The sequence below is a fragment of the Arvicanthis niloticus genome, chromosome 1 (genome assembly GCF_011762505.2).
Source record: "Arvicanthis niloticus isolate mArvNil1 chromosome 1, mArvNil1.pat.X, whole genome shotgun sequence".
Lineage (NCBI taxonomy): Eukaryota > Metazoa > Chordata > Mammalia > Rodentia > Muridae > Arvicanthis > Arvicanthis niloticus.
In genome coordinates this window covers 43,084,081-43,092,135 of record NC_047658.1, presented here as the reverse complement: position 1 = coordinate 43,092,135, position 8,055 = coordinate 43,084,081, and the positions used below count along the sequence as shown (strand labels likewise).

Genomic DNA, 8,055 nt, shown 5'->3' with positions numbered 1-8,055 from the left:
ATAGTATCCAAGTATTCCTATGGTTCCCAGGTTCCATAATATTCTAGGACATAGCATTTAGTCAACATGTCTACATGCCTTAGAAGAATGATTGTAAAAGTAGAATTGCTAGTTGACATGCCCCTGAGTTTTTTAGATACACAAACTCTTCATAAGAGTTGATTCCAACACACATTCACTTTATTACAAAGTTCACCTTGCAGCTACTCACTAATGTGACCATGAATAACTTAACAAATAATTCCTAAGGCTTTAACCAAAAAGACTGTGTTAGTTATCTTAAAATAACCTGTGTGCGCGAATTGTTTAGATCATTCGGTCTTTCTACCTATACACCTGACATCGTAGCTCTTGCCTGCCTACTGTTGATCTTGACCCTTCTTGAATGTCCCAGGATTTGAAGACAACTAAGAAAGACATCCTTGAGTAAAGGTGAGGAAGCTTTCCTTTCCTTTTCCAGCTGCCTGTTCTTTTCTTCCTGGGTGTTGATATTTTAATGTTGCTTATGGAATTTTAACATCACTGAACTTATGGTTCATCAGTTTGGGCTTGCAAATCTGTTCTCCAGAAATTGCACCAAAAAAAAAATTCATTTGTGTTTTCTCCTCTGACTTTCTGTAGTTGGATTAAGAACCTCAAAAAAGTCCGGTGAAAAAATGAGGCCAGTATCGTGAGCTCCATAATTATTTTGCACAGTTCTGGGAATCCGTGAAATGTTTGCAAGTTCTTTGTCCCCAGAAGTGATTAAAATGGCAGATGAGTGATATTTATGATTATAGCAGACAGGATCTCATACGATAAAAACAACAACAACATTCTGGGATATCTTGACCGAGGGAAGCAAAACAAAATGGGCCTTTAATGGCTTTGAACAACACACAAGTTAATATGCCTCGGCCAAGTGGAAAATAGCTAAGTTTGAAGCTGTGCTCCGAACAAACTTTACGATGAACTTTTGCCCTTTTGTATTTGTTGCTTTTGTTTTTGTTTTTCTCGAAAACCTCCTGGAAGTAACATGTAATAAGAAGATAATGTGTCCCAGAGATGAACTAAATCTTCTGAATTCTTTGCAGTTATGATCTTGGGAAAAAATTTCTCCCCCAGAGCCTCTGGCCCCAAACCTATCTCACTGCCCAGTTTAATATGGCTGAGACGCTCTTCCCATATCCCCAGCGCCTATATGAATCATTTTCAGTATTGAGTTCTGATCATTATATACAAGGTCACTTTTTAATTAGAACAATATAGTAAAACATATGCTTGGAAGATGAATGAGGTACAGAGCTAGCTGTGCTACACTGAACCCTTTTATTGGAAAGCCCTTAAAAATAATAAGCACCATGTATAGTCCAGGGGCCTTTGCAACATATTTCAGTGCATCAGAGTGCCTGCCATGGAGAATGAACACCCTGTTACGGTGAACAATCATTTGGCAGCATAGGTTATTTTAATGGACACATCACTTTAAACGAAGCCTTCGCCATCTGTTCTGCCCTCTAATTACAGATGCAAAAGGAACATAATTCACAATTGCATCATAAAAAAGTAAGATATAAGTGATTTAAATGCATGTGTATCTTCTTTATTCAACCCAGCACGCAGCTGTTATGTTGTTTTCATGTTTCAAACACAAATGAGCATAGAAATCACTTGTCTCTGATGGAGTGAAATCTCTGTTACAGGACGTTTTGGGGTGTGGATGAATGTAAAATGTGTGGTCTCCTCCGACAGAGGTGCCCCCCACAGCTGATGGAGATGTTTGTCCCAAATCCTAATTTTCAGTTTGTTCCTGAGCAGGCTCTGGCATTCCAATGACTGCACAGGTAACTACATTTTTCTCCTAACCAAGCAGTATAGGTAAATCTTCCTTCAGTATAAGGTTAATACACCAATTATCCCTGGGTCAAAGAGACCACTCTTGGTTTAAGTCTGCATATGATTAAATGATCTTTTTATCATGAGACTCCGGCTAGTTGGGACCTTTCTTCTCTCCTTTTGTCTCAAAACTGTACTTCACAATTCCTTTGTATATTTAAAATTAACAGTTATTTATTTGGGAGACTAATGTCTTTCTATGAAAGCTTCAAGGTGAACTTACCTCCTCACAGTTGCTCTGGGAGACAGTCCCTGTTACTCAGCCCAGAGGGCACAGCCACAGTGTCTCTGAAACACACAGCTACTTCTTTAAAAAAAAAAAAAAAAAAAAAGTTTATCAGATTCACTGTACATGTGCTCAATCTGCTTTCCAAAAAGAAAGTTGTATAGCTTAACAATATTTTAATAGAATAAAAGACTTGCTTCTTAGCTCTCATTGTTGAGATATGGCAGTTAAAATGAATTAACTAGTGAGAGGTGTAAATGAATAGTTTTCAAAACCAGGCAGAATGTTTAAAAGTCCCTGCTGTAACCCTGTTGGTAATAAGAAAATAACACCCAACGGAAGTTGTTCTTCATGCTAAGTTTTACTAAGAAGGGTGTGTGCTTTGGGTAGTTGGCAATAAATCTGTGCTTTGAAAGTGTAGGGTAAGTAGTCTAAAACTGCAGCCTTTCTGCCAGCCTAATTGTCATTAGCAACTATGTGCTTTTCACAGATTAGTTGGAAATAGCAGTTGATATAGTCTCAACACCAAAATTACAGTTATTGTATCCAAAGGTGTATAATTTATAAGATTGTATACTGCATGTCCATATGTTATGATTACCATAAATTGTATGCATACAACATCCACAGAAGTATGTGTATATGAATGAGAGAGATGATATTCAGTGGAATGTGATCACACATATTTTTACCAGTGGAGGTGTTTCCAATGGGTCGATGCCCCTGTGAACGGTGTTCAATATTTTTCATATTGCCTCTACATACCATTTACAGATTACAGGGAAGCCAGGGTTGCTTTGAATAATTACATTACACATAAACACTCTTTGCATGCTCTTCCCAAGTTGTAACATTTTGTATTAAATACTAATCATTTTGTCATTGTTTTAAATTTTACTTTATTTAATTGTTGTTGTTGTTATTCTTTCAGACAATAGATCCCAATCACAACTTTCTCTCCTTCTACTCCTCCCAGTCTCTCCCTGTCCACCCAACCCCCATCCCTCAGATCTATTGCTCTTCCTTTCCCCTTCTGAAAAGAACAGGCCTTGCAGGGATATCAATTTAACAATGCATAACAAGATACAATAAGACTAGGTACAAATCATATCATATCAAGGCTGCATGAGGCAACCCAGTAGGAGGAAAAGTATCCCAAAGGGAGGTAAAAGAGTCAAAGACACCCCTACTCCCACTATTAGCAGTCCCCTGAGAACAGCAAGCTAACCAGGATAACATATTAGCAGAGGACCAAGCACAGACCCATGCAAGCTCCATGATTGCCACTTGAGTCTCTGTGAGCTCCTCTGAGTCCTGCTTAGTTGATTCTGTGGGTGATGCTCTTCTGGTTTTCTTACCCCCTCTGGCTCCATCATCCCCATCTTCCATGGAGTTTCCTGAGCTCTGAGGGAAGGGACCCAATGAAAATCTCCAATTTGGGCTCTCTGCACCTAATGTTTGTGCATCTGATACCATCAGCTTCCAGATCTATGAGTATAGAAGCATATTTGTTAGAAATCATTTTATTTATTTTTTCTATTCCAGTTCTCTGGGCTGTATAGCTCCTGGTTTCTAGTCATCCAGGTAGTGTTGGACATGGTCTCCCTTTTGTAGTATAGACATCCAATTACACCAGTCATTGGCTGGCCATTTCTACAAGGTCTGTGCCTCCATTGCTCTCTTACATCTTATTGTAAAATAGACTGTACATTGAAGGTTTTGTGGCTGGGTTGATCTCCCAGTCTCTCTGCTAGAAGCCTTATCTGGTTACAGAAGATGACTAGTTTAGGCTCCATATCCTACATTACTAGAGGTCCTTACTAGGGTCACCCTGGAAGAATTTGAAGTTTCTACTACACTGGGGTTTCACCTCATCCCACAAATCCCTCCCCCCCCCAATTCCTGTCATCTCTCCCAGTTCTCTCCCACAACACACCTGATCTCTCCTGTTCCCATCCTACCAGCCCCTAGTCCACCCATGAAATCTGTTCTACTACTTTTTCCTAGGGAGATCCTTCTGTAAACCCTCTTTGTTACTTAACCTTTATAGGTCTATGGGTTGTATCATGATCATGACTTACTTAACAGCTAATATCTACTAATAAGTGAAAACATACGATGTTTGTCAATCTGAGTCTGGATTACCTCACTCAGAAAGATCTTTTCTAGCTCCATCCATTTGCCTGTGAATTTCATGATGTCAATGTTTTTAAGAGCTAAGTAATACCCCATTTTCTTTATCTATTCTTTGTTGATGGATCCCCTAGGTTCTCTCCGGTTCCTGGCTATCATGAATAAAGCTGCTATAAACATAGCTGAGCAAGTATCCTTGTGATAGGATAGGCACTCTTTAGGTATATGCCCAGGAGTGGTATAGCTGGGTCTTGAGGTAGATCTTTTTCAGGTTTTCTTTGAAACTGCCATATCAATTTTTATAGTGGTTTTATGAGTCTGCACTCCCACCAGCAATGGAGAATTGTTCCTCTTGCTTCACATCCTCACTAGCATGAGCTTGTGTTATTGATCTTAGCCATTCTGCTGGTCATTCTTTTAAGGAACCAAATATTGTATACAAAATAAAGTCAGAAACAAAATTGAGTGTTGTTACTCTAATATCTTCTTTATTATTATTATTTTCTTTATTTATATTTCAAATGTTGTCCCCCTTCTCAGTCTCCCCTCTGCAAAACCCCCACTTTATTCCCCTCCTCTTTTCCTCTAAGAAAGTGCTTCCCCACCCACCAACTCCTGCCTAACTCCTCTAGCATCCCCTTCACTGGGGCATCAAGCGTCCACAGGTCCAAGTGTCTCCCCTCCCATGGATGCCAGATAAGGCAGTCCTCTGCTACATATGTAGTGGGAGCCATGAACCAACTCATGTATACTCTTTGCTTGGTGGTTTAGTCCTTGGGAGCTCTGAAAGGTTTAGTTAGTTGATATTGTTATTCTTCTAATAAGGTTGCAATCCCCTTCAGCTTCTTCAGTTCTTCCCCTAACTCTTCAATTGGAGTCCCCAGGCTCGGTACAATGATTGGCTGTGAGTATATGCATTTGTCTTAGGTGCTAGTAAAGCCTCTCAGAGGACAGCTATACCAGCTTCCTGTCTGCAAGCACTTCTTGGCATCAGAAATTGTGTCGGGGTTTGGATGGATCCCAAGGTAAGGTGGTCTCTGGATGGCCTTTCCTTTAGTCTCTGTTCCATTTTATGTCCCTGTGTTTTCTAAGTTGCATTGACTCTATTCTTGCTAATTGTGTTAGTGTGGTGAAACCTCGCATGTCTGTTACAGGGGTCTATCAGCCAGCTTTTGTCTCACTTTCCTGATTATTAGAAAATCTTGAATCTCTGAAAAAAAGCTTGAAAGTGCTGGAAGAAGTGAGTAAGGCTTTAAGCAGAAGCAAGAAGGTAGCAGACTTGACTATTGCTGGTATAACAGCTTTAATTTTATTAATTGTTAGCACCACTGCTTCTGCAATAGCATTGACACAAGGAGTTAAGATAGCTATTTTTGTTAACTATCTAGCAAAAGAATGTTACTAATGTATTGCATATAAAAAGGGATTTATATAGATGTCTGGAACAACAAATTGATGCGCTATATACTATTCAAATTATCTGAAGGAGGTTCAGGGTTCAAGAGTAAGGAGCCATCTCAAATGTCATGACAAATACCATTGGAGTAGTGTTACTTCTGAAATTTAAAATGATTGTCATTATAATTAGAAAAAAGTTTAAAGACTCCTGTAGGGTATTTGGCATAATCCTAACACCTCTCTGGGTGTTTTAACTTTGCATAGTGAGATTATGAATTTAAAGAATGATGCTCTGCTGAGCCTTGATGCTGCAGATAATGCCGATAAAATTATCCATGGCCTGAGGTTAGTATTTCCATTTTGGTCAAACCTCAGGAATGGCATATATATGTTGAGACCCGTACTCTACCTGGCTTGGCAGCTACTGTGTTGCAGACCATTCTGCCCCATGCTTTGGGGCCAAAATGTCCCAGACTGCTCTGCTGCTCTGGTCAGGGTCTAGCAAGAGAGAGAGTGGGGGGAAGAAGGGGAAGAGACTCGAAGAATAGACACAAGCCAGAGAGTCTGTAGTCAAGTCTCCTTTATTGTCTCCTATTCTATATTCACACCTCCTACTGACCACCCCCCCCCTTACAAGGAAATCCTGGGTATTTATAAGCACAAGCAGGAGAACACAGGTGAAAACATTTTACCACGTGCACCATGCAGCTGGGGTCACTAAACAGCAAAACAAGCTATGTGGGATAAACAAGATATTTGTCAGAGTGTGCTTCAGCTGTTGTAGGCTGTTGAAAAGCAAGTCTTTCATCAGGGCATATGGCTCCAGATGGCTGCAAAGTTGATAGCTGTTTTCTAGCTGCTTTCTGATTAAAGTAGGCTCCCAACATATATAGCTTGATTATGCTAGCCCTTCTTGTCCTGGGAATAATTTTATTCCTGCCCATCATGTTAAAGCTTGTCTCTAACTACAACAACAGGTTGGCAGCCAAAGTACATGACTTGAAATTGAAAATGGACCCCCAGACAAAGTTATTAATTTAACAGGCTGGCAAACCAAGGACAGGTAAGATTCTGCACAGAGCCTTACCAACCTAAGACATAAGTGCATTGCTTACAATAATGCATATTCCATGATGGGTAAGGAAGGCTTTCATGTCAGAATGACCTAAAACAGGCTCAGTTCTATTTATTCAGTAAAAAGAGGGAGATGTGGAGAGCTTTTTGGGCTGCCTGGCAGGAATCTAACATTGGCCAATGACAAGGAAATGGGCTACTTGGAAGTAATCTGACATAAACCAATGACAGAGAAATGGATTGCAGGCAGGAATTTGACATTAGGCTGGAACAAAGAAGTAATTTCAGGCAGAAATCTAAATTCTAGGCTAGAGCAAAGAAGAAATTTTAGGCAGAAATTTAAATCTTAAGCTAAAACAAAGAAGTAGGCTTCAGGCATCAAAATGACTTTGGTCTAGGACAGGGAAGTAGGCTTAGATATTTTGGTCATCCTGATAAGCCATTAGAAATAGTGATGACAGGAGTAATCACGGGACTCTGTTTATTGTCTTGTGTGTTCTTTGACTCTCTGGGTTTATTGTCTTGCTTGATCCTTGACTATTTGCATCTATTGTATTTCTAGTTCCTCAACCTAGAACTGACATTAATACTTGCACATAATTTAAATAGTATAAAGGCAAAAATGGAGGAGAAGGGATAGGATAGGGTACTAATGGGGGGTTGGAATGGGTAAAGAGAATAACATCTGAAATGTAAATAAAAATATCAAATAAAAAATTTTAAAAAAAGATTTTGAGATGTGTGGATGGACTCATCCTTCTACTGGGGGCCATGTCTATCTATAGGAGGTGGTCTCTTCAGGTTCCATCTTCTGTCTCTTCTCATGTCTGATCCTGTCACCCCTTTTCCCTCCTCCTCCCCTCCCACACCCAGGTTTCTCCCTCCCTCTGCCTCCTGGATTATTTTTCCCCTTCTAAATGAGACTGAAGCATCCACACTTCAGCCTCCATTCTTGTTAAACTTCATATGTTCTGTGAGTGTTATCATGGGTATTCTTAGCTTTGGGACTAATAACTACTTATCAGTGAGATCATACCATGTATGTCCAGTTGGGTCTGGGTTACCTCACTCAGGATGATATTTTCTAGTTCCATTCATTTGCCTGGAAAATTTAAGAAGTCATCATTTTTAATAGGTGAGTAGTATTCAATTGTGTAAATATACCATGTTTTCTGTATCCATTTTTCCATTGAGGGATATCTGGTTTATTTCCAGCTTCTGTTTATGATAAATAAGGCTACTAAGAACATAGTAGAACATGTATTCCTGTGGCATGTTGAGGAATCTTTTGGGTATGTGCCCAAGAGTGGTTGGTATAGCTGGGTCTTCAAGTAGATCTATTTCCAAAT

The 8,055-nt window shown here is 39.7% G+C and overlaps 1 long non-coding RNA gene across 1 annotated transcript; it reads left to right on the top strand.

Moving 5' to 3' along the window:
- The first annotated feature begins 312 nt into the window (after window positions 1–312).
- LOC143443245 (uncharacterized) lies at window positions 313–5,738 on the top strand. The gene is made up of 3 exons (XR_013112046.1): window positions 313–432; window positions 1,683–1,823; window positions 5,162–5,738. It is a non-coding gene; the product is annotated as an uncharacterized LOC143443245 (long non-coding RNA).
- The last annotated feature ends 2,317 nt before the right edge of the window (window positions 5,739–8,055 follow it).